This window comes from Felis catus, chromosome C1 (genome assembly GCF_018350175.1).
Source record: "Felis catus isolate Fca126 chromosome C1, F.catus_Fca126_mat1.0, whole genome shotgun sequence".
Taxonomy (NCBI): domain Eukaryota; kingdom Metazoa; phylum Chordata; class Mammalia; order Carnivora; family Felidae; genus Felis; species Felis catus.
The window spans coordinates 151969140-151993129 of NC_058375.1; the positions used below are offsets into that span (position 1 = coordinate 151969140).

General features: G+C 35.7%; 1 protein-coding gene and 1 long non-coding RNA gene across 13 annotated transcripts in view; one reads left to right on the forward strand and one right to left on the reverse strand.

Moving 5' to 3' along the window:
* KCNH7 (potassium voltage-gated channel subfamily H member 7) overlaps window positions 1-23990 on the reverse strand; it is a 646875-nt gene that overhangs the window by 391035 nt on the left and 231850 nt on the right. The gene's annotated exons all lie outside the window — the stretch shown is intronic.
* LOC102901609 overlaps window positions 23498-23990 on the forward strand; it is a 70101-nt gene continuing 69608 nt past the window's right edge. For 2 of the 7 annotated variants that reach the window (XR_002161495.2, XR_006583256.1), the window contains exon 1: window positions 23505-23638. This is a non-coding gene — a long non-coding RNA (uncharacterized LOC102901609). Of the gene's footprint in view, window positions 23689-23990 lie in introns of all 7 variants that reach the window. The other 5 variants (XR_002161499.2, XR_441028.4, XR_002161501.2 and 2 more) reach the window with 4 other exon arrangements.

Consider the following 23990-nt stretch of genomic DNA (forward strand, 5'->3'; position numbering starts at 1 on the left):
AGAGAGAGAGGGAGACACAGAATCTGAAGCAGGCTCCAGGTTTTGAGCTGTCAGCACAGAGCCCAACGAGGGGCTGGAACCCATGAGCTCTAAGATCATGAGCTGAGCTGAAGTCAGACGCTTAACCGACAGAACCACCCATGCGCCCCTGTTGATGTATTTTAAAAGTATTCCTTGTACATTCTAGTTGGGTGTGGGTTGACCAGCTAGGATTTTGTGGAGTGTCAGCAAATGTGTGGGCAGAAATGAACTCAATATCCCACCTAATAGGCTAGTTCAAGATGATGGAGTAGCTTGCTAATGGAAGTTGCTTTACTAGTTTAACTGAACTTAAAGACATCAAAAAATAGAGCACCCTGGGATGATGGAAAGCTACCAAAGCTAACCAGGTAGTTTGATGTTTATAACTTCTAGTGGAGAACTGGATTTTTGATATTCAAATGTCCTCACTATTCAAATAGAGTAATTCATTTTTTGAAAAGGTTGATGATTAACTAGTGACCTAGTAACTCTTAAGAACTACTTATAGTACTTTCTACAATGGCCCAGAAAAAAAGATGTACTAATCTATATCATGTATCTATCTTCCTTATGAACAAACACTGGTTCTTATCTTTCGATCTTACCTCTCTTGACAGGTATTCCTTAGTTCAGAGATCTGTGGTTGGTGGAAGTGGTTGCCTGGGCAAATAATGAACCTTGAAATAATAATCTTTGTATATCAATAAAAAAAAACATTTTATTATGAAAAGTCTTCAAAAGACACTAAACTGACTGTGTAGACTTGCACAAAGGAAATGCAAATGTCCTTGTGGCCTCATCACTTCATAGCCCTCAGGGAAATCCTATGGGACAACAAGGCTCAGAACACATTACAGAGTTCCTCATACCATAAAGTTTTGTTATGGCTTCTGTGAAATTTGTCTTAAGTGTCATCACTGTAGTTTTAAAATTTCACAGGTTACCCATTGATATCCTGATTGGATTTTTAATGCCTCACTTTTTTTTTTTTTTCAGCTAGAACAATAGTTCTTTTGCTGAGATGAGCTGCACTAGATTTTTATGCCCTTCTCCAAATTTATTAAACATCTTCCTTTTCAGCCTAGTCAAGCTGTTTAAAGAACAATCATAGTGCAGATATAGAAAGTACTGAATAACTAAGCCAAGGCATTGATGATGAAAGGAAAATAGAAGACTTTTCTTGCATGAGTTATCTAAATGTAATAGGCTCAATGATTTTGCTGATCTGGCTAACTAGACAGGCACCCTCCTCCTCCCTCATAATTCTGTTCTCTCCAAATTTGACCTTACCAGAGTAGAATCAACTTCAGATATTAGTACACAAGTGGCTGTACTCTTTTTGCAGTAACTTTCAGAAGACTACTAAAAATTATGTGTGACCATGAGCATAGGAGATATAACACTAACAAACCAATACTTAACAGAGTCAACAAGCATCAATGTAATCTTCCTTTCCCTTCTTTCTTTCTTTCACTTTTTTCTTTCTTTTTCTTTCTCTTTCTCTTTCTTTCTTTCTTTCTTTCTTTCTTTCTTTCTTTCTTTCTTTCTTCCTTCTTTTCTCCCTCCCTCTTTGCCTCCCTCCCTCCTTCCTTCCTTCCTTTCTTTCTCCTTCTCTTTTTCCTTTTTCTTTCTTTCCCTCTCCCTTTCTTTCTTTCTTTTTCTTTCTTTCTTTCTTTTCTTTCTTTCTTTCCCCACCCTTTTTTTTTTTTAATTGGAGATCTACCCAAGGTGGATAGATGTTTTTTGAAACATGTTGCACTGAGTGCAAAGGAGCATGGGAACAGGACACAATGCAGGAGACTGATATTATTCATGCCTTCAACAATCATTTCCAGAACACATATCATATATCAGATACTCTTCTAGGTTCCTAGGATATGTTAGCCATCAAAATGAACAAAAATATCTGTCCCTGTGGGACTCACCTGCTAGTAACAAAGGCAGACTATGAACAACATAAAAATAGTATTTAAGTAAATTTTATAATACGTGTTATGAAATGTGACAAGCAATGTTTAAAATATTTAGCAGATGAGGGCAATCAGGACAGTGGGTGAGGATGACAATGTAAGGAGAGAGGGAAGTAGCAAACGGCAATTTCACACAGTAAGCCTTTTTAAGAAGCTGACATTTGAACAAAGATTTGAAGGGACTAGACAGTCCTCAAGTTAGTTGATCTCCAAGACCCTTGAACTATATAGCTGTGCAGAAAATACACAGACTTGTTAAAAAAACAAAATCCAACCAAACAAATTTGAAGATCTAAAAGGCTTTGTTAAGTTATTCATGAATCAGGAAACATTGCATCTAGCTCCCATCCCAAGTAGAGGGGAGCTCCCAGGAGCTGTATAAAATGGAAGGTTTTTAAAGGAAGGTGGGTGGATCAAGAAAGTTATTAGCAAAAAAAAGAAAGAATTGTTCCAGCCAAAGTCACCTTCCCTTAGAGGGATGGGCAGGGTGTCTGGGTCATAAAGATTACCTCATCTTTTGGTGGGGGGGGATGGAGAGGGCCCATGTGACAGATTACCTCACTAATGCTGATCAGAAAATTCCAGATTGACTGGCTTAAAATTCCACTCCTGGAGAAATGAAACTGCAATTAAGTCTTGGTTTGCTATCCTGGAACCAAGTGACTCTACCTTGGCTTTTGGTTTTCTTTTTAACTGACTAAACTGGGCAGAAAATGCCAAAAGCAATATATCTCAAAGAACAAACTGACAGAATATCGAGGGTCTCTATGGGTGCTGAAGGAATGCACAGCCCAGAAGTGATTAGAATTTAAAGTTGATAATAAGGACTGAATGAAGGGAAGACAACATTCTTGCTGAGAGTTGGTAAAGTTTAAAGGTAGAATGAAATACATGCTGTGATAGGAATGAGTCCATTTTTTTAATGAGTAAACTTAATTTCATCCTATTGATGACCTGGGTTTCTCTGATTTCAAACATGAAACTTACACTGGGGATTTATGTGAGCCTAGGAAGGTTAATCAGATTAATTAAAAGAAACGACAAATCTGAATTCAACCCATTAACACAGAGGAAATAAGGATGAAAACTTTAAAAGAAGACATCAAATCAGTCTTTGCAAAGCCAGAGTCAATCGCACACATTGCAGCATTAGCTTCAAGGCTGTGTCACAGAAAAAAGGTGGCAACAGCATGAGTTACAAGGAAAAAGAAACACAGCCTTGCTGTATTCTGGTTGGAAATACAGAGACAGTACAGAGAATGTCTTGGAAGTTAACTTTTAATCTCACAAAGGAAAGAAAAACAAAATCATGTGAGCAAACAAACGTAGAGGCCAAGAGCAGGCCCCAAGATGGGCCACTTCGACAGGTACATTATTTTCAGTTAAAAACAATCATAACCCGGTAGATTCAGGAAAAGCTACCTATCTCCCACTCAACTTCCTGCTGATACCAAGGAGTTATTAACAGAGGTTGCTCTTTACCTAAGAAATGTATCCACATTAGAGAGCAACCTTTGTTTTCTAAAAATCTTTCACTTTCCTGATAATGGTCTTACTCCCCTTTGTATCCCCAGACTCTTTCCTTCTGCTTAATTCAAAGAAGTGTCTTGTTGCCTCACAGTCTTTGGAATTTCCATGTCTGTGTAAATTCCCTACCTATGATATTAAATTTGATTTTCTCCTATTAATCTGTCAAATGTCAATTTGATTCTTAGTTCAGCTAGAATGGCTGAGAAAACTGAAGGGCAGAGAAAATTCTTCCTCCCCTCCCCAACACAAACAAAAAATCCTGGACAAGCCCTAGCTAAGGTGGTAAAATAAATATGACTTAGCAATTCTAGATAGGCTTAAAAAAAGAATACAATGTTATCAATATCAGATAAAATTCATATTGAAATGAATATAATGGTTATAGAATTCAGAAAATTAATATAACCCATAAAGTGTATACAAAAGAATTAGTATAATTCATAAAATATTTTCCAAGTTAAGTTTATATCAAATGGATGAACTTATATATGGCACACATACTAGAGATAATTTAGAGGCACAGGATGTACATTAATTCATTTATAAAAGTTAAAAGGCAGGTTGATATATTTAATGTTGTAGGGTTTGATTTATGTAATTTTCATCAGCATTTAAATTTTGTTTGACTTAGGTTTGGGGTTGTATAAAAGGATGTGCCACCTTGGATTTATTTTTGCTCAAGTTCTCATGTATAGAAACAAAAAGGGAAAAAAGTTATGCTTCCCAATAGTTTAAAAGAAATCATGCCTAATCTGAAAGAATCTCATTGAAAATCTATGCCTCAATCTTTTACACTATGATAAATACATGTTTTTAAATCTTCATAAAAAAAAACACTTAACTGGCTTTTTTCTTTCTTTCTTTGAACTTCCCAAGACTTAATTCCCTTATATACAATTTCTAGGCTGAGTTTTAAAAAAAAAAGAAAACAGAATAATAACACCATCAACAATATTTTTCATGAACACTTGATTCTTCTCCCAAGACTCTTTCGCTATATGTATAATATGGTCACAGAACAATAGTCCATTGTTGTGATACTCTGGTCCTCCTGATTTCTGGATGTCTTGGATTTCTTCACATATGGAACATTGTGTCTAACCTTTGTTTTAAGAGGAAGGTATTCATACTTTCCAAAGAAGGAATTCAAATGGAAATAGAAAATCATGACACCCTTCATAATAGCTAAGCTACTTTCCACCAAAGTATTGTATCATTTAATGTTCTATGACAAGAATGATGAATAAAAGATAAGCAAAATAAATGAGAGAAGTCCTTCACTTTTTCCTGTTTATATTGGTTAAAAAGAAAACCATAAAGTAATGAATCACCGAATACTACTCCTGAAACCAATACTGCACTGTACGTTAACTAACTAGAATTTAAATAAAAAATTGAAAAGGAAAAAGAAAAAGGAAAACCATAGAACCAAAATGGAGCCACTCAGGCCAAGTCACCAAACCACCAAACCAGGGCTTAATTACCTTAGTTACAGTTTCAACCTCCCCCCAAAATGCAGTCTTAACCAGTCAGGAATCTTCTGGTCAGCACTAATGAGGTAATTGGTCAAATGGGCCCTATCCACCTCTCAAGGGAAGATTAGGTAATCCACCAAAGAAAACCCACTGCCCTTCCCCCTAAGGGAAGGTGACCTTGCCTGGAACAATCTTTTCTTTTCTTTTGCTAATAACTTCTTTGCCCAACCCTCTTTCCCATAAAAACTTCTATTTTGTACAACTCCTAGTAGCTCCCCTCTACTTGCTAGATGGGATGCTTCCTGATTCATGAATCATTTAGTAAAGCTGTTTAGGTCTGCAAATGCATTCAGTTGATTTTTTTTAAGAGATTAAATCCCATATTAGCTTTTCTTCTGCTGTCTCTCTTGTGGTAATTCATATTTTCTATGTCAGTAAGACTTATTGCTCTTTGTAACTGATGGTTATATTTACCTAAGGTGGAGGCTGACTGTACAAGTAATCCATTGTATAAAATTTTACCTCAAAATTATTAAAAAGAAAGTATTTCCATAACCAAATGAATGTTCAGCAGAAACAAATGACATTTTTGTTTTATTTTTATGCTAAAGTTAAACCAAAAACCTCTAGAAATTAACTAACAAAAGTCTAACTACCCAGGATCATAAAGAACACAAGAGAAAGATTTTTAAGAAGAAAATATCACTTTGTTGTTTCAAGTATTTTGTTGTTTTCCAGTATATACCTGGTATCTCTTTAAAAACACATCAGTTAATGTTCTATTTTTGTCTAATGGTTTTCTCTAATAGACCTTCAAATAAGTCATTTTTTCAGCTGAAAACACAGGGTTAAAATAACTAAGCAGAAGTCACATAAATAATTTATTGTGCTCACTCAGGATCATACTTTGAAATTATCCCAGAGCAGGAATTTTTACCTGTGATTCAGGGAGTACTTTAAGTTAAAGGTGGGAAAAAAATTCTACCACAATGGCATTAAAAATTTCTTTGACTTTGTTACTGATAGAAAGTAAAGATAGTTTCATATCAAGTATATTGTTGTAAATATCTCAAATTATTATTAATACTCATCACTTTTGTTCTTCTTATTTAATATGTTATTGAAGAAAGGGGTGCCTGGGAGGCTCAGTGGTTAAGCTTCTGACTTTGGCTCAGGTCATGATCTCATAGTTCCTGAGTTCAAGCCCCACATTGGGCTCTGTGTTGACAGCTTGAAGCCTGCTTCGGATTCTGTGTCTCCCTCTCCCTCTGCCCCTCCCCTGCTTGCTCTGCATCTCTCTCTCAAAAATAAATAAGCATTAAAAAAATGTTATTGAAGAAAGACATTTACATGTCATGAAATTCCATATTTTTAAAACCATGTAAATTTCTATAGTTTCTGATAGATGATAGATAGATAGATAGATAATTGATAGATGATTAATAGATAGAGGTATTTGGATTTGGGACATTATTCTAAGATGGCCTTCATCGACTTCATCAAAATGTCAAAGAGGCACATAGTATAATGTAAGATAAAGAAGTCTTGATTAATGATAGTCATAATTCTCATTTGATTTCTAAAGAATTTCTATGAACCTGATCAAGAACACATTTATCCTTAAAAGGCCATCCAGAATTTTACAAATGCTTATAATTTTGTCCTGATCTTTGTCTCTTTTTGCTTTCTTCACTTATTATGAAGACAGATAACATTTGTTGGGGGTGGGGGTAGGTGAGGTTCTAATATTTATGCTTTTTGTCATTTCAAATATTCCCAATGTTATTATTATTATTATTTTGGTCTATTTGTTTAATTTGACCAGCTTAGATGTGGAAAATGTAGACATATAATTTCAATTTTCTTCAACACAGTTTTCTGCCATAATTATTTTTTGTATTTGAAATGTACATTGTAGTTTCTCTGATGCTTCTGAAAAGATTAGAGATTATGACTCAAACTAGGCCATTAAGATGCTCCTTCCTGGGGCACCTGGGTGGCTCAGTCTGTTAAGCCTCTGACTCTTGATTTAGGCTCAGGTCATGATCTCAGTGTTCATGGGATTGAACCCCACATTGGGCTCTGCACTGACAGTGCAGAGCCTGCTTAGGATTCTCTCTCTCTCTCTCTCTCTCTCTCTCTCTCTCTCTCTCTCTCTCTCTCTGTTGCTCCCCCACTCACATGCATGCATGCTCTCTCTCTCTCAAAATAAATTAAAAGAAAAAGATGCTCCTTCCCTAGACTCTGAATCATGAGCAGAGGGGCAAAGAAACTGAAAATGTGGGTATTCCATTCTATCAAACAGTGGTGTTAAATTTAGTGAATTCAACCTTTGGTTGAGTTGGCAAAATTCTAATATTCTTTCAGTCAATTTCTTATCATCTACATTAGTTGGAGTCAGCTCTGTTGAAACAAAAAACTAATTCTATAATCTCTCAGTTGGCATCCTAGAGGAATTACTGAAGATGAGACTATTCCATTTTATAATTTTTAAATTAGTTTGGAACAAGCTGCTTACCCTTCTTTGCTAATAAGATTTCCTAGATGAATGACTTTGGGTTTAAGAATTATTTCTCCTCCCTGTTAGTTTCTCTTTTTACTTTCTCTTTCCCTCTAAAAGCTTAACAAACTCATACAGTTCATACATAGTCAAGTTGTAAAAGTTCTATTTGCATATTGAAAGGGAGCAGAATTTGACACCCCAAAATTCCCTTTTGGCATAAGGATTATCGTGAGCTGGTTATTTTTGAGAAACTACAGACACAGGAGATCCTCAGAGAATGGTAGAAGTTGCCTCATTGTAAAAGAAATTTACATTTATAAGGGAAATCTCTCCATTACTAAGGATCTCTCCCTCTGTGTACCATGAAGAGGAGGGTGACTAAATCTCTAGAAATTTATCAGTGGAGAAGATAGGGACTCAACTGTGTATAACAACCATACCATGATTTTCTGTGTTTTGCTTGAAAACTCCCGCAATTTCCTCAACATCTTCATTCATCTTTAGCTAGATGTGGTACTTAAGGTGATCTCTCGGACCATTTTGTGGAGTTACTCAGTTTCCCTGAGTTTCTCCCACATACAAAGAAGGTGTATGTGTTAATAAATTTGTCTGTTTTTCTTTTGTTAATCTGTTTTTTATTACAGAAGGGTCTCAGCCAAGAACCTAGAAGGTAAGTGGGAGAATTATTTTTCTTTCCCTAGAAAATAATAGTTTACATGTTTTATGGGTTAATCATTTATATTTTAACCATTAATTTCAATTAAGATTGAACATGATATTAAACCTTACTTGCTTTTAATCTTGAGTATAATATATATATATATATATATATATATATATATATATATATAAATCATGTATACAAACACATTTTCAACAAATACAAGGGAATGATATTGATTATTTATATATTTATTAAGTGATAATATTTATTATTCACCTTATAATATCCTTAGACATAGTCTTTCATTTCTTTGAGTGTATAACCCAAATCAATACAGTGGTTGTCACAATAATAAAGGATGCATTTGAGAAGGAAGAAATTGAAAACCAGGAGAGGAAAAAAGAAGTAGTTGCAACAGACCTGGTTACAATTCTTAAGCTGTACACAAGTAATAGAAATTAGAAAAAAAAAAAAAAGGAAAAAGAAAGACATTGCAGAGTGAATCAGCAAGTTTGGTAACTGATTACATAAGAAGGGGAAGGGGGGATATGGAAAGTGTAAAAAAATAAAATAAAATTTCTAGCAAAAATAAAATTAATGGATAGACCAGAAGAAGGGTTGGGATAAAATGGTAAAAATGATTAGTGCAGATTTCAACATGAAGAGCGACTGAGGTATTAGAAACTTTTCCATGTGGAGATATCCAAGCAACAGGTGAAAGATCAAGGCTGGGTTTATAAATTTATAAGTTATCTAACAAATGCAACTGTTGAAATGATGAGACCAGAAGAGTTAAGTCTAGGGACAGAACCTTGGGGAATTTACACTTACTTTTCTTTTATATTTGCTTTTAAGAGATTAGGAGATTTAAGAGATGGATAGAGGAAGGGCAGATGGAACAAGGAAGCTGGGACGAGATATTCAGAAGAGTGCAATCACGAGAATGTAATTACTTCAAATCCAAATGAATACAATGCAAAGGGGGGGAAAATGACCCTATGAAGAAGCCATAGGATTCAGCACTTAGCAGTTTGGGAAACTTGGGAAAGCAGCTTCAGAATGTTAAGAACAGGACTCACTGTGTATGAAATTTGTTTTGGCCCCCAATACACATGAAATGCCTGGCTTCTAAGGTCTACGTTGGGCTGGAAATCTGTGACTCTACATTGATGACTGCCACAATAAGTGTCTGAATGGAAATAAGAAGTTTCTTACACTATAGTAGTCTTCCCGTTTATGTTTAACATTCTCCATTGTTATCTTTTCTCTAGAAAAATAGTAACAAAAATGAAACTTTTTCCAGAAGAATTTACTTTCTTTTGAATAGAGGATGTTGCCAATTCAGTTATGTTTATTTTTTTTTATTTTTTTTAATGTTTATTTATTATGAGAGACAGAGAGAGAGAAAGAGCACAAGCATGGGGAGGGGGAAAGAAAGAAGAGAGAAAGAATCCCAAGCAGACTCTGCACTGTCAGCACAGAATCCAATGTGGGGCTTGATTCCACAAACTGAACTGTGAGATTATAATCCGAGCCGAAATCAAGAGTTGGATGTTTAACCAACTGGGCTAACCAGGTGCCCCTATTCACTTATGTTTAAATATATACACATTATATAATTAAAAACCCACAAATTTTACCAATCTGCTTTATTCAGTGTAACTTAATGCAGTTTTTCTAAAAAATGTTTAGATGGAATCCTCATGTGATATTGTGTAAATGTAGATTTAACTGTAAAGATGGTCACAGTGAATAATTCCTAGCAAACACAAATGGAAGAACTACACTGTATCTTAAGATACATTACATTTTAAGATGTAATGACAAAAATTTCAACCACTTATGGGCACATCGAAACAAACATTATTGTTTCATTATTGACTCATGAAAATTTTTACCATATTATTTATGTTATGACATGAAATACTAATCATGAGCTATAATTGACTTGGATTTGGGAATTAAAATCATCAGCATATTCTTGGTAAATCTCAATGACAATCTTGGGGCACCTGGGTGGCTCAGTCAGTTAAGCATCTGACTTTGGCTCCGGTCATGATCTCCAGGTTAGTGAGTTCAAGCTCTACATTGGGCTCTGTGCTGTCAGCTCAGAGCCTGGAGCCTGCTTCAGATTCTGTGTCTCCCTCTCTCTCTGCCCTTTGCCTGCTCGTACTCTGTCTCTTTCTCTTTCAAAAATAAATAAACATTAAAAATTTTTTTTTAAATGACAATCTTAAAGAAAACTAGAAGTTGTGTGTACCACAACCAGAGTAGTAATCCTATTTACATCTGCTTTATTGTTATTGGATTAGGTAAGTTAAGGTCTTACTACTAACAAAATACTAAGTTAAGAAAAGCAAGTGACATTAGTAAATTCAATGTTTCACATTTTAAGGGATATGTTCTAATTACATTGACTAAAATAAAGAATTCTATTTTTAATTTTCAGAAGTTATTCATCAGAAATGAGTTGTTATAAAAGAAATATAAAAAGAAATATTAGCTTTTTTATTCAGTAGACTTCAAGAGACTGATAAAATTTTATATATCTTCCTCTCAAAATATATAAAAATATCAACAGTATTTGAACTAAAGAGGAGGCTAATCTTGGGGTGCTTGGGTGGTTCACTTGGTTGAGCACCTAACTCTTGATTTCGGTTTAGGTCATGATCCAAGGGTCATGGGATTGAGCCTTGCATCAGGCAAGAATGGAACCTGTTTAAGATTCTCTCTCTCTCTCTCTCTCTCTCTCTCTCTCTCTCTCTCTCTCTCACTCTCTCTCTCTGTCCCTAACCTCTACCAGCAATCTCTCTCTCTCTCTCTCTAAATTTAAAAAAAAAAAAACGAGGAAGCTAATCTTATTTAGAAAAATAACCATAAGAGGTAAAATGACTTACCAAGATCAGTTTTAATAAGTCATAGGTTCAAATATAAACGATGCAGGAGCAATGGCCTTGCCTATTTGTTTGTTGCTATACCCAGAGTCTAGGACAAGTCCTGGGATATATTAGAGTCCTCACAAATGCCTATTGTTGAAGTGACACTTATCCGGCTTCAGTCTCCTTTCTTTGACATCTGAGGAAAATCTCATCTCTGTTGCTTTCATTTGAAACTATTAACTAAACTAAATCAAAACACTTAAGGACTTGTTTTCAAGAGCAATTTAATTTAACTTATACAGAGAGTATGTCTAAAGTGACATTTGCCCTTAGGTAATGCAAATTCAAAAACAAATACCAACTAATCCTTTAGCTAAATAATCACAAAATTTAAAGTAATAGGACTTGAAACTATGACTTTCTTTAAAAGTCCAAGTTAGTCATCAACACATAAGCAGTGGTAAAATTAGGTCCTGTTTACATTGTGCTGTTATTTTCTTTCCACCATTTGGGAGAGTATGAAGAAAAAAATATCTCTTCGTTTAAGAATATTTTTCTATGTTTAATTTTAGTAGTGTCTTTTTTTTATTTTTAGATTATTATTTTTTATTTGAATCTGTAAAGCTGTTAGAAAATATGGAATGAATTACTGAGGTAATCATCTGCTGTTTTACCATTTCCTTCTGGTACTAGCTAAAATTAAAATGGGAATATCAGTGTTTAGATTTTAAATGTTAGGGACGATTGAAAGAAAGGCTTCCAGACAAACCTCTCAACAAGTATTGAACAGGCAGGTGATTTTAGTGACTAGACTTCAGGTTCCCCAATTAGTCTATTTAACGCATTTTTCCTTTCTAAAAGTGTTGTCTTGAGGGTACTAGTGATGAAATGATACAGTTTTATTGCTAGAATTTAAATCTGTCAAGAAATAGAAAACAAAATACAATCTCCCTGAAATGACTATAGACTTACTTCGCCATCATCTCCCCCGACCCCACCAAAATGTATATTCCAGGAAGCTTTTGATCACAAAAATACCAAAATTCCTAAATAAAGGAACTGCCATGCAGAGATGATTATTTCTGCAGAGCTCAAAAACATGCTACAAAGAATTATGTGAAAGTATTCACCACCCCCCGCACCCCGACACCATGTTCTGAAAGAACATGGTATCAGACCGTAGATTTCTCACAAGGTAATAAGTACAGCACACATTTATACTACAAGTAAATAGCAGCCAAAGACCTTGTTTGTTGGGACAATTGTCAAGTTATATGGTTTCTCCAAAATTTAGCACCTATCAGACACACTGCCATCGAGTGCTATGTTTTCATACACTCCACCATTTAATCCACGATTCTGCACCATGCACTTCTGAGGTGACCTTAATCTCAATGAGCTCACTGTACCTGGGCAGAATCAAAGCTAGAGTGAATACAGTGAGTAAGACTGGAGATTATATATGCAGACCTGGTCTGTTAACGCCAGGGAAAAAAAGGACAAGAATCTATCCTTTCTCTGTTTCCATGAAACCAACTGTGCCTGGAACATAGTAAGAGCTAAGTAAATATTAGTTGAATAAACAAATGGATATTTAATGAGTTTGTTCTAGGAAATATGAGATATTGAAAATTTGAGATTAGGGAAAGTCAGAAAATCACATATATATATATATATATATATATATATATATATATATATATTATTGTCAGGTTTAAACTTTAGCAATAAAGCTACACAATTTCATCAGTAATCTTCAAGATTGTACTTTTATCCCTGGAGAGGACAATCTCCTGAGCTCCTGGGCAATCATTAAAGATTGGTTAGTATCCAGTGTAAGCAGCAAGGTTATAATGGTATTGAAGAATATATTATGTTTAAACAAACAGAAAAAAAATACTTTTTTTACAACCATCAGTCTTAAAATGTTGAGGAAATTCTTTAGCTTTAGGTAGTAATTTGATTTCTGTAGTTGTGTTAATGCTATAGACATGAAAATACATGCCATCAGCTCTGATAAAGCATTAAATTTGGAAGGAATTATTCCCTATACCAAAGGCTTTATTATTGAATCCTCTTATAGATTCATCCTGTATACTTAAAATGTGAATCAATTTACAGAAGTTGCAATAACTGAAAGCAAACAAACAATAAAAACTCTGTTGCTCTTTAACTAAATTTTGAACTGTCACGGTACACTATGCATGGGAGGAAATTTAAGAATACCATTATGAACTCATTTTGAGATCAAAGAAATATAAAGGAAGAACAGTGATTTATTTAAGGAAGAAAAGGATGACATAAAAATATTTAAATATAGTGTAATATATTGATCCAATAAAAGTTTCTTGATGAATGACCTGAAAAGTTTTTGCCTTTTCAAGAAAGGAGACACACTTTCCCACCCTTTCCCAAATAGGTACATAATGATTGGGTCTCTGCTTCTTTTACCTCCAGGAGCAACAGTCATTTGTTTGGGAAAACTTAGAACTCTGAAGAGATTATTAAATCGTATTTATCTACATAATAAAGTGAATAGAGACATTGAGACTCCTGAATACAAAGGGAAGTTGCCTATCCAGATAAGTGACTTGGATTGCTTTTTCTATTAATGGTGGTGATCAACAACCTAGTCTCACACACAGGTCATAGAAAGTGGCACATCCCTGAGGAGGAGCAGTTGCATGGATGTTACTGCAATCTAGGGAGAAATGTCCAGCACAGCATTGAGAGAGTGAATGTGATAAGAGAAATGCCATCTTTTAAGTAGATCTCTAAGGTAAGTCAAGGTACATCTTCAGTGGTGACCACAATGAATTAATCAATCAAGTCTTCTCAATCTATTGGACGATGTAAGCCCTAGACCTCTACAAATTAAAAATAATAAAGATTAAAATGATTGTTTTTGAACTTATCACTGACATGGGTTGGAATGAAGTTGCAACCAGGTTTAATTGGATTAAGGACCAAATATAAGGAAGAAAGAAGGAAAGGAAGAAAAGAAAAAAGGAGTAAGACACAGAAAGAAGGAAGGAGGAAGGGCAGAGGAAGAAGAGAAGAGGGAAGAAAAACACACAGAGAAAGGTAAACTTTTAGAATTCTTAAAACCAGAGACGCTCAAACAATTTAAACTTGTTACAAGTGTGTCAGTAATTACTTTCTAGATAATAATGGCTATTTGTTTCCCAAATTCCTTCTCAACATTGCTACAAATATTGTGAAATTAGGCTTCAGAGTCTCACCTATTAATACATTGAAAAGATACAAAACCCTGAAGAATGAGTATGTGATAACTTTGTGCATAATGTGATAATAATGTACAGGCATACCTTGGAGATACTGTATATTTGGTTCCAGAACACTGAAAAAAAGCAAATACAGTATTGCAATAAAGCAAGTCACATAGTTTTGTTTTGTTTTTGGTTTCTTATTGTATATATAAAAGTTATATTTATACTACCCTCTAAGTCTAAGTGTGCAATAATAGCATTATGCCTAAAAAACTAAAGTACACAGCTTAATTTAAAAATCCTTTATCGCTAAAAAAAAATGCTAACCATCATCTGAGCTTCCAGCAAGTCATAATCTTTTTTGCTGGTGTTGGATTGACGTTAATGTCTGCTAACTGATGAGCATGGTAGTTACTGAAGGTTGGGTGACTGGGCCGATTTCTTAAAATAAGACAACAATTATGACTGCCACGTTGATTCTTCCTTTCAGAAACAATTTCTCTGGTGGCATGTGATGGTGTTTGATTTTTTTTTTTTTACCCGTTTTACCCATAGTGGAACTTTCAAATTGGAGTCAATTTTCTCAAACATCGCCACTGCTTTAGCAACTAAGTTTTGTAATATTTTAAATCATGTGTTTTGGTTTCCACCATCTTTACAAAATCTTCACCAGGGGTCGATTCTATCTCAAGAAGCCACTGTCTTTGCTCATCAATAAGAAACAATTCTTCATCCATTCAAGTTTTATCATGAGTTTGAAGCCATACAGTCCCATCTTCAGGCCCCACTTCTAATTGTAGTTATCTCGCTATGTTTACCACATCCACAGTTACTTCCTCCACTGAAGTCTTCAGCCTTTCAAAGTCATCTGTGAGGGCTGGAATCAGCGTCTTCCAAAATGCTGTTAATGCTGATATGTTGGCATCTTGCAATGAATCATGAATGGTCTTAACGGCATCTAGAATGGTGAATCCGTTTCAGGACATTTTCAATTTACTTTGCCAAGATCCAACAGAGGAATTGCTATTTATGGCAGCTATAGCCTTATGAAATGTATTTCTTAGATAATAAGACTCGAAAGTCAAAATTACCCCCTTGAATTCTGCACTGCATAATGAATATTGTGTAGTAGGCATGAAAATAACATTAATCTCATATATCTCCATCAGAGCTCTTGAATGACCAGGTGCATGGCAATAAACAGTAATAATTTGAAAGAAAACTTTTTTTTCTGAGAAATAGTTTTCAACAGTAGCCTTAAAATATTTAATAAACCATGTTATAAACAGATGTGCCATCATCCTGGCTTTATTGTTCCATCTAGAGCACAGGCAGAATTCATTTAGTATAACTTTTTTTTTCTTTTTTTGAGAATGAGAGCAAGTGCAGATTGGGGAGGGACAGAGAGACAGGGAGAGAAAGAATCTTAAGTGGGCTCCATGCTGAGCATGGAGTCTGTCATGGGGCTCAATCTTACAACATCATGATCTGAGCCGAAATCAAGAATCGGATGCTTAACTGACTGAGCCACCCAGGTGCCCCGCATTTGGTATAATTCTTAAGCACCCTAGGATTTTCAAAATGGTAAATGAGCATTGGCTTCAACTTAAAGTCATGTGCTTCATCACCCCCTAACAAGAGAATCAGCCTATTCTTTGAAGCTTTGAAGTCAGGTCTTGACTTCTCCTCTCTAGCTGTGAACGTCCTAGATGGGATCTTCTTCCAGTAGATGGCATCTTCTTCCAGCCCGAAAATTTGTTGTCTAGTGTAGCCACCTTCTTTCATTCTCTTAGCTAGATCTTCTGAATAACTTGCTGCAGCTTCTACATCAGTGCTTACTGCTTCACCTTGCACTTTTGTTACGATGGCTTCTTTCCTTAAACCTCATGGAACAACCTCTGCTCGCTTCAAACTTCCTTCTGCACCTTCCTCTCCTCTCTTAGCTTTCATAGAATCAAAGTGAGTTAGAGCCTTACTCTGAATTAGGCTTTGGCCTAAGAGAGTGTGGTGGCTCGTTTGATCCTCTATCCAGAACGCTAAAACTGCCTCCAGATCAGCAATAAGGTTATTTTGCTTTCTTCTCATTTGTTTGCTGGAGCAGCCCTTTTGATTTCCTTTAAGACCTTTTACTTTGCATTCACAACTTGGCTAATGCTTTAAACAGACTCAGGAGGTCTGGTTTTCAACATGCCTTCCTCACTCAGCTTAATCATTTCTAGAATTTGATTTCAAGTGAGAAATGTGCAACTTTTCCTTTCTCTTGAACCCCTACAGGCCAGGGTTACTAACTGGCCTAGTTGCTGTATTGTTTTGTCCCAGGAAATAGGGAAGCCCAAGGAAAGAGAGAGAGAGGGGGGATGGCCAGTTAATGAAACGGCCAGAATAAGCACAACATGCATCAATGAAGTTTGCCATCCTATATGAGTACATTTCATGGTGTCAAAACAATTATAATAGTAACCTCAAGGCTCCCTGACCATAGGTCACCATAACAAATATAATCGTAATAAAAAAAATTAATATTGTGAGAATTATCAAAATGTGAGACAAAGACAAAATGAGCAAATGCTGTTGGAGAAATGGTACTGATAGACTGCTCTATGGGATTGCCACAAACCTTCAATTTGTAAAAAATGCAACATCTGCAAAGTGCAATAAAGCAAAGTACGATAAAATGAGGTATGCCCGTAGCTTATGGGGAAAGTGTCGTAATACATTCACGATGTTAACTAATTGTGTAGCATGCAGCAGATAATTTCTTAACGCTGTAAATACAGCTTATGATGATAGAAACTTTATATAACAATTCCCTGACATAGTTGAGAAATATGATGTATTTCAGTGAGAATCTAAAGTAGGGGCTTCTGATCTTTTTCAGTATAAGAACAACTTTACATAATTTTAAACATGTCCCAAGTTTGCACATAATACTTAATTCTGACATATACTGATTAAAGATATAATTAGTGCCCTGAACCATTATTCAGTAGTTGATTTAAATTCTTATCAATCTCAACAACTTCTCTTTATATTAGAATTACATGTGTGCAAGACATTTACTGAATCTTCAGCTAATGCTTATTTCTTTTATGGATTTTTAATAATTCTGCAAGCCCGTAAGGTCTGTGATCCTTAGGATGGAAAGGCATAATCATTTAGTCATGATTAAGAGGGAAAAATATTATAAATTTTGATTTTAGGTTAAGTTATTAAGATCCCTTCATTAGTCCTCTAAATGCTATCTTTTGAGTCATATACTAGTATTCTTAATGTGATCAAAAGTAGTGAATCACTTGTCTTTCAAACCTAATTGCACCAGAAATGGTAAGTATCTGGGATGCGTACGAATACGTTCAGCTTCAATTTTTTTTCACTGCATTTATTTCATTCATCTGCTGAACAAGGATTTTCCTTTTAGATATATACTCTATTGAATGCATAAACACAGTCATTTTGAACAACTCACTTAAAATGTCTCTAGATACGCATGCTAATAAAACTTCCTTAAATCAGCACAAAGTATTATTTTCCAATTACAAACAAAACATTATTTATATGTAGAGCAGCAGGTAATTATAATTTAGATATCATTCTAGTTGCTTGGCCGTGATTTCTAAGTTTATGAGTGTTTTGTAAAAGTTTCCTACGTAAGAATCACTTCGCTACATTACAGCAAACTTAAGCTTGTTTTTCCTATTCTATAAAACTGACCAAACAATGATCTTTGGCCACATAATATCTATCTAATCTATCTGTGTCTGTATTTTCTTCAACTACCTTTTTTAATGTTTTATTTATTTATTTTCAGAGAGAGAGCAAGGGAGGGTGAGAGAGAGAGAGAGAGAGAGAGAGAGAGAGAGAGGGAGAGAGAGAGAGAATTCCAAGGAGAGTGCACTGTCAGCACAGAGCCTGATGTGGGGCTTGAACTCACAAAGTGTGAGATCATGACCTGAGCTGAAACCAAGAGTCAGATGCTTAACCAACTGAGTCACCCAGGGGCCCTACTTCAACTACTTTTGTACCTATGTTTACATTGATATCTACATCAGGGATTCAGTTAGAGACCCACTCAAGCAAGCTTAAATGAAGAGAGACTTTTTGTAAGCATAAGATAGACGCTGCAGATATTTACATGTGGCGAACATCTATTTCTTTATCTGCTTGGCATTCTTCCCTTCTTTTTCTGTGGAAATGTCCCTCCCCTTCTGACTTCAAAGTTGTAGTTCCAAAGTCCCCATATTCTTATAGTCTAAACACATGACCATACTTAGGATAATTAGGAACAATCTCAAGCTGTTTTCAAACTAGAACGTACAGAACAGAGACTGTTTCTATCAGGCAACAGCACTATGAGAAGTGAGTCCCCAAAGGCAAAATATCTGTTACAACAACTATAACAACAGCTGATATTTGTTGAGTTCAGACACTGCAAGTACTAAGCACTTTAAATGTTTTACAATCCTATCTTTAGTCACCACATTACATAAGTGAGCAAACTATAACTTGGAGTTGTTAACCAAGCCTTAGTGCGTGTGAGGGATGGTATGGTATTTGAAGTCAGGCAGTCTGATCTTAATCTGGTAAGATATTTTTTAAATTTATTTATTTTGAGGGAGTGGGCCAGAGAGAGCAGGAGACGGGCAGAGAGAGAGGGAGAGACAGAATCCCAAGCAGGCTCCATGCTGTCAGTGAGGAGCCTGATGCAGGGCTCGAACTCGTGAACTGTGAGATCATGATCTAAGCGGAGGTCAAGGTTCCATCGCTTAACCGACTGAGCCACCCAGGCACCCCAGTCTGTTAAGTTTTAACAGTACCTTCCCCTCCTGCCACTGACAATGGTGTGAGAATGTGATGTACCTCACACAGGAGTTAGTCAAGAGTATCTGGTATATTTGAGTCTGTGGCTCCAGTTGCTTCTCAGTTATGGGTACATGAGTGGTCCAGCCTCTGCCCTTTCTATTGTTTGTTTAATTATTCCTTTAATTCTGACAGAAACTCTCATTCTTCCAGTAAGTCTCAGCTGCCTCCCCCCCACGCCTGCCCCAACCTAGTTTGAATTGGTTGCTGATACTCCAAGGAAAGTAAACAGTAAAGGTGAGTCCCTCAGAGATGGACAGAGGATTTGGGAAACCAAGATCCAGGGCTGCTCTTTCTCTCCCAAGGGGCAACACGTCTCCATTCTTTCCCCATCCTTTCTATTCTTTAGATCTCCTGCCCCTCCGCCCCCCGTCCCTCTGTCTCTCAGCCTGGCTTCACTCATCTATACATTTTACTGTCAATGGCCAAGATTTTGATTTTTCCCTCAGTTTTTTTTTCCCTTTTTTCCCTATATACTATATATCTCCTTTTATTACTATTTATTTTTCATGACCTGAGCTGAGGTCAAACACTTAACCAGCTAAGCCACCAGACGCCCCTACAATTCCTTTTAAATGGATCATGAAATAACATATACATGAATGAGTCCTTGTTTTAAATCTGGGCAGCAAATAACTTAAGCTAATGAAGCTCATGTTAGAAGGGGAAATGCCTAGGACAGGGGTAAGAGTAGGAAGTGTGAGAGCAGTGAGAAGAAAAGGAGTAGTTTTTAGATTTGTTCTGGTCTACTCAGCAGAGGAAGAATCAACAAAGACCATGGTACAGATTGGAGGCCTCTTCTCAATCCTAGCAGTATTGTGCACATCACTCATTTAGAACTCATTCTAACGTGTCAAGTGTTTTTTGATACATTATTAAAGTTTGGACTCCTTTAAGAAATTCTAAAGAAAGTTGGCTGGAGCCACGAGAATTGGATTTTAGTCATACTATCTCTGTGCCCCAAACTCATTGTTTATATAATAAGTATCTTAACTCCTGGCCTTTCTACTTTAGAAAATCCATGAGACATGAAATTATATAATTAATGTGAATATCTGTAGAAAAACTGTAAAGATATAGTTAAACATGGGAAATATGTTTTTTAAATTTATTTATTTATTTTGAGAGAGAGACAGAGCAGGTGTGAGTGTGTGGGGGGTTGGGGGTGGGGGAGAGACAGAGAGGGAGAGAGAATCCCGAGCAGGCTCCATGCCATCAGCACAGATCCCGATGAGGGGCTCGAACTCACAAACTTCAAGATCAAGACTGAGCCAAAATCAAGAGTCAGACATTTAACTGACTGAGACTTCCAGGCACCCCATAAGACATGAGACATGATTCTCAACCTGTGTTTTATTCAGAATAAGCAGTCAATATATTCTATACAATTAAGAAACTATTATTTCAGCAGTTCATTCAATGTGACTAAAAGAAGATTCAGCCACTAAAATAACAGATTCAGGATGACATCTTGAAAGCATTTTATTATATGATAGATAGACTAGAGATGATAAGATCCATCACTGTTACTATAATTCTTCCTCTGTCCAATATATTTTCCACCCTTCAAAGTGTAGTTCAGGAAAGATGTCACAAAATCCCCTGCAAATGATGCATTTCTTTTAACTGCTATAACTTTGTCTGAATTATACAAATTGGCTATCATAAAGGAATGTACACTCTTTTAAGACAGCAACCATAGTTCACTGAGCACTATTCTGAGTAACTCAATAAACACTAAAAATACTATTTCTGAGTCATTTCCAATCACTGAACTGGTCAGCATCTTTAAGGCAAAGTCTTGCATCTATATTCACTCTTACATCAATTACCACTGTGCCATTTTGCATCCCATTTATGATAAGCCAAGTAGATACAATTGTTCATTGCAAATAGCATCTGCTCAGCATCCCTTCAACATTATTGATTATCATTATTTAAAACTGCACATTATTCACTGCAAGTTACACAGTATGTTTCTTTCTCATTTCTATCACTATGCTGATACTTAAAATGATCAGAAAAAAATTCCCAAATTGGTAGAGTATAAAGTGGTCAGAGCCTGATGCCTTAGCAAATAGTAAATGTCTGAGTGAACTGGACAGGGGAAAGAAAGGAGGGACTAGGGATTGGTTAATAGAGAAGAATGGCCAGGGGACATAGAGAGTGCTTCAAGTTTTGTCAGAGTTAGGTTGATCACCTGGTGGAAAATTAACTTGAAAGAAAGCATTTGCAGCAGGAGTGTTTTATACTGCTTGTGCATATTGGTTCCTTCATTCATTACATATTTATCTAGTACCTACTGTGTGATGACTACTAGAGTAGCCTCTGTGGATAAAATTTATTGTTTTTGTTCTTAATTGGACGCATCTTTAAACAATGCAGCAAGTACATAATGGATCAAGGAGAGCATAATGAAGGTGCTTTAGGGTTTAGGTGTGAATGGAAGGAGGGGGGTAGTTCTCTACCTGAAGGAAAGATTTTATACCAGTAGACGGTGTTTGTAAACTTCTTTCTAGTATTTTTCTTTCTAAACACTTGCCTTTTCCTTTGTTTATATTTTCCACATCAGAAGTGGGTAAATATTTTTCAATAATGTATTACTATGACTAAAAATTTCCTTAAGGTTTCATGTGAATCTCAAGCCAGAGAAGTGTAAGGCAGGAACTGGGAAATCTACAGGCAGTATGCTGTCTTGGAAAATTGCATATTATAAAAGAAAAATATCAACATCTACAATAACCAGTGATGCTTTCATTTTATGACTGGTATGACTATAAAAATTCAAGGCACAAGGTAGCAATATTTTACATAAGTACTAATAATGAAATCCTTTATAAGGGAATATCTTTCTTCACATATTGTCCTTAATAGCATCTTATAACTAGACAACATATTGTATTTTCTTCTGCAACTATCTAAATATTGATAAAGTTGATAAAAACTAGTACAAGCCAGCAAGATAATTCTAAGGTATCATTAGAAACTGATTAAAATTGAAAATGATACCTAAATGCTTTCAAAAATGCATGAAACAGACTGATCCACTTAAATTACATGCAGGCATAAATAATCACCACTCTACAAATTACCACAAGAACAATGGCTAGAACAGAATTGACGGGGATAAGCCATTGACTTGGATATTAGATACCTAGAAAAAAAATCTATTTATAAATCATTTTTCCAAAACTAAAGGCATTTACCCAAAGTAAATGTAAAAAATCTCTAAGCAGATACAGTTTCAAATTTAAATTTATTTTCTAAAATTCATGATATTTTAGTATGTTATGAAGCATCATGTATAAGTTTACTCCAGCCAAAATAAATTTATGTTAAATAGGCAAGGCGAGCCTAGCCAACATATTTTGGTTAGCTAACATAATTTTTTAAAGCTGCTATATTTTTAAATTGTTAGACATATATAACCATATAAACATCAAATAGAGCCATAAAAGGAAGTTCAAAAAATATTAAAATGTCATAATGCTAACATGAATATTTACAGGGATTTTATTTTGGTCGATGTGACTAGGAAAAGGATATGAAAGGAGGAAAGATAATACAGGCGAGCAGAAAGTAGACTAGTCTGCTACTAATGCCAACATTCAACAACAAACTTACTCCTCAGAGGGTAAGAAGGAGGAAGAGAAAGAAACCTAAATAGGACTGAATTCAAAGTACTGGAAGAGGAATATTAACAGAACTAATTTGAAAGAACAGGCAATTCACAAATTGAAGGTTGACTACCAAGAGATATAAAAGTATATGAATATGAATGTTGATAGATTAATCAAAACAAAACTTTGCAGGCCATTAAAACTGAAATAAAATGATTAGAATCTTAATTATTTGGGACAGGTTTTCTGAAGCTGGGTTCGATTTTTATAAACTATGCCTGTATTTTCTACCCTATGGAGAAACACAACAATCTTGAGCAACTAGTGCCCCCCATCTACTTCTGAAATCAAAATTCTCTTATCTATCAATTTCATAGCAACTGTGCAATCAGGTTCCAATCAGATTCCATTCATCCATGCCAGGTTTGGCTTATGGGTATGGATATGTGGTGGGGGGAAAACTGAAGAGATGAAAGAGACATTATTACTTTCTCAAGTAGAGAATGGGAAAGGCCAGTAGTATTCTTTAAAGAAGAAAGAGCAAACAAGTACTTGGAAGTGTCAATTTCTGCAGCCTCTTCAGAAGCTTCATTGGCCAGGAGCAAGACCTCCAGCTCTTCTTGCAAAGTGTAAAAAGCAAGCTAAACCATTCCCTCTGCCTGCCCCTCACGCCCCGCCCACACGTGGTCCAATCATCAATCACCATTTCTGCCCAAGGGCAGTCTGCACTGGTGCAAAAAAGGAAAACCAGGAGGGGTGAAGAGGAGGGATTGGTTAAAGAGAGAGCTTCCCCGGAATTCTATGGTTGCTATAGTAACAGCTTCTTTTGTTTATACATATTCAGAACAGCTGCTTCCTTTGGGTTTCTGGTGGCAGGGATATTATAAAGGTAACTGACAGGGGAAGAAGCGCCACTCTGACCACGGAATGGTTAACATAGTGAGATTATTCTTATTTAACTGGGCTTAACTTTATATTTGGGTTAAATGGGGGTTTCGAATGTTGGCAACCAGATATTTTAAAAGATGAATTCCACCAAAGAAAGAACTAGGTGTGCTAGGACCTGCAAAATGTCTTATGCTAATCTGAACAAGACATCCACTCTCTTGTGCCTTTAAAACTCAAAACTCTCCATTCTCTTTTTACCTGGTGTGCAAGCTCCCTGGGAGGTATTTTTCTTCTGTGGAAATACCCACAAATTTCTGTTCACCTTTCCAAGTCCTAATTAATTCCTCTAATTA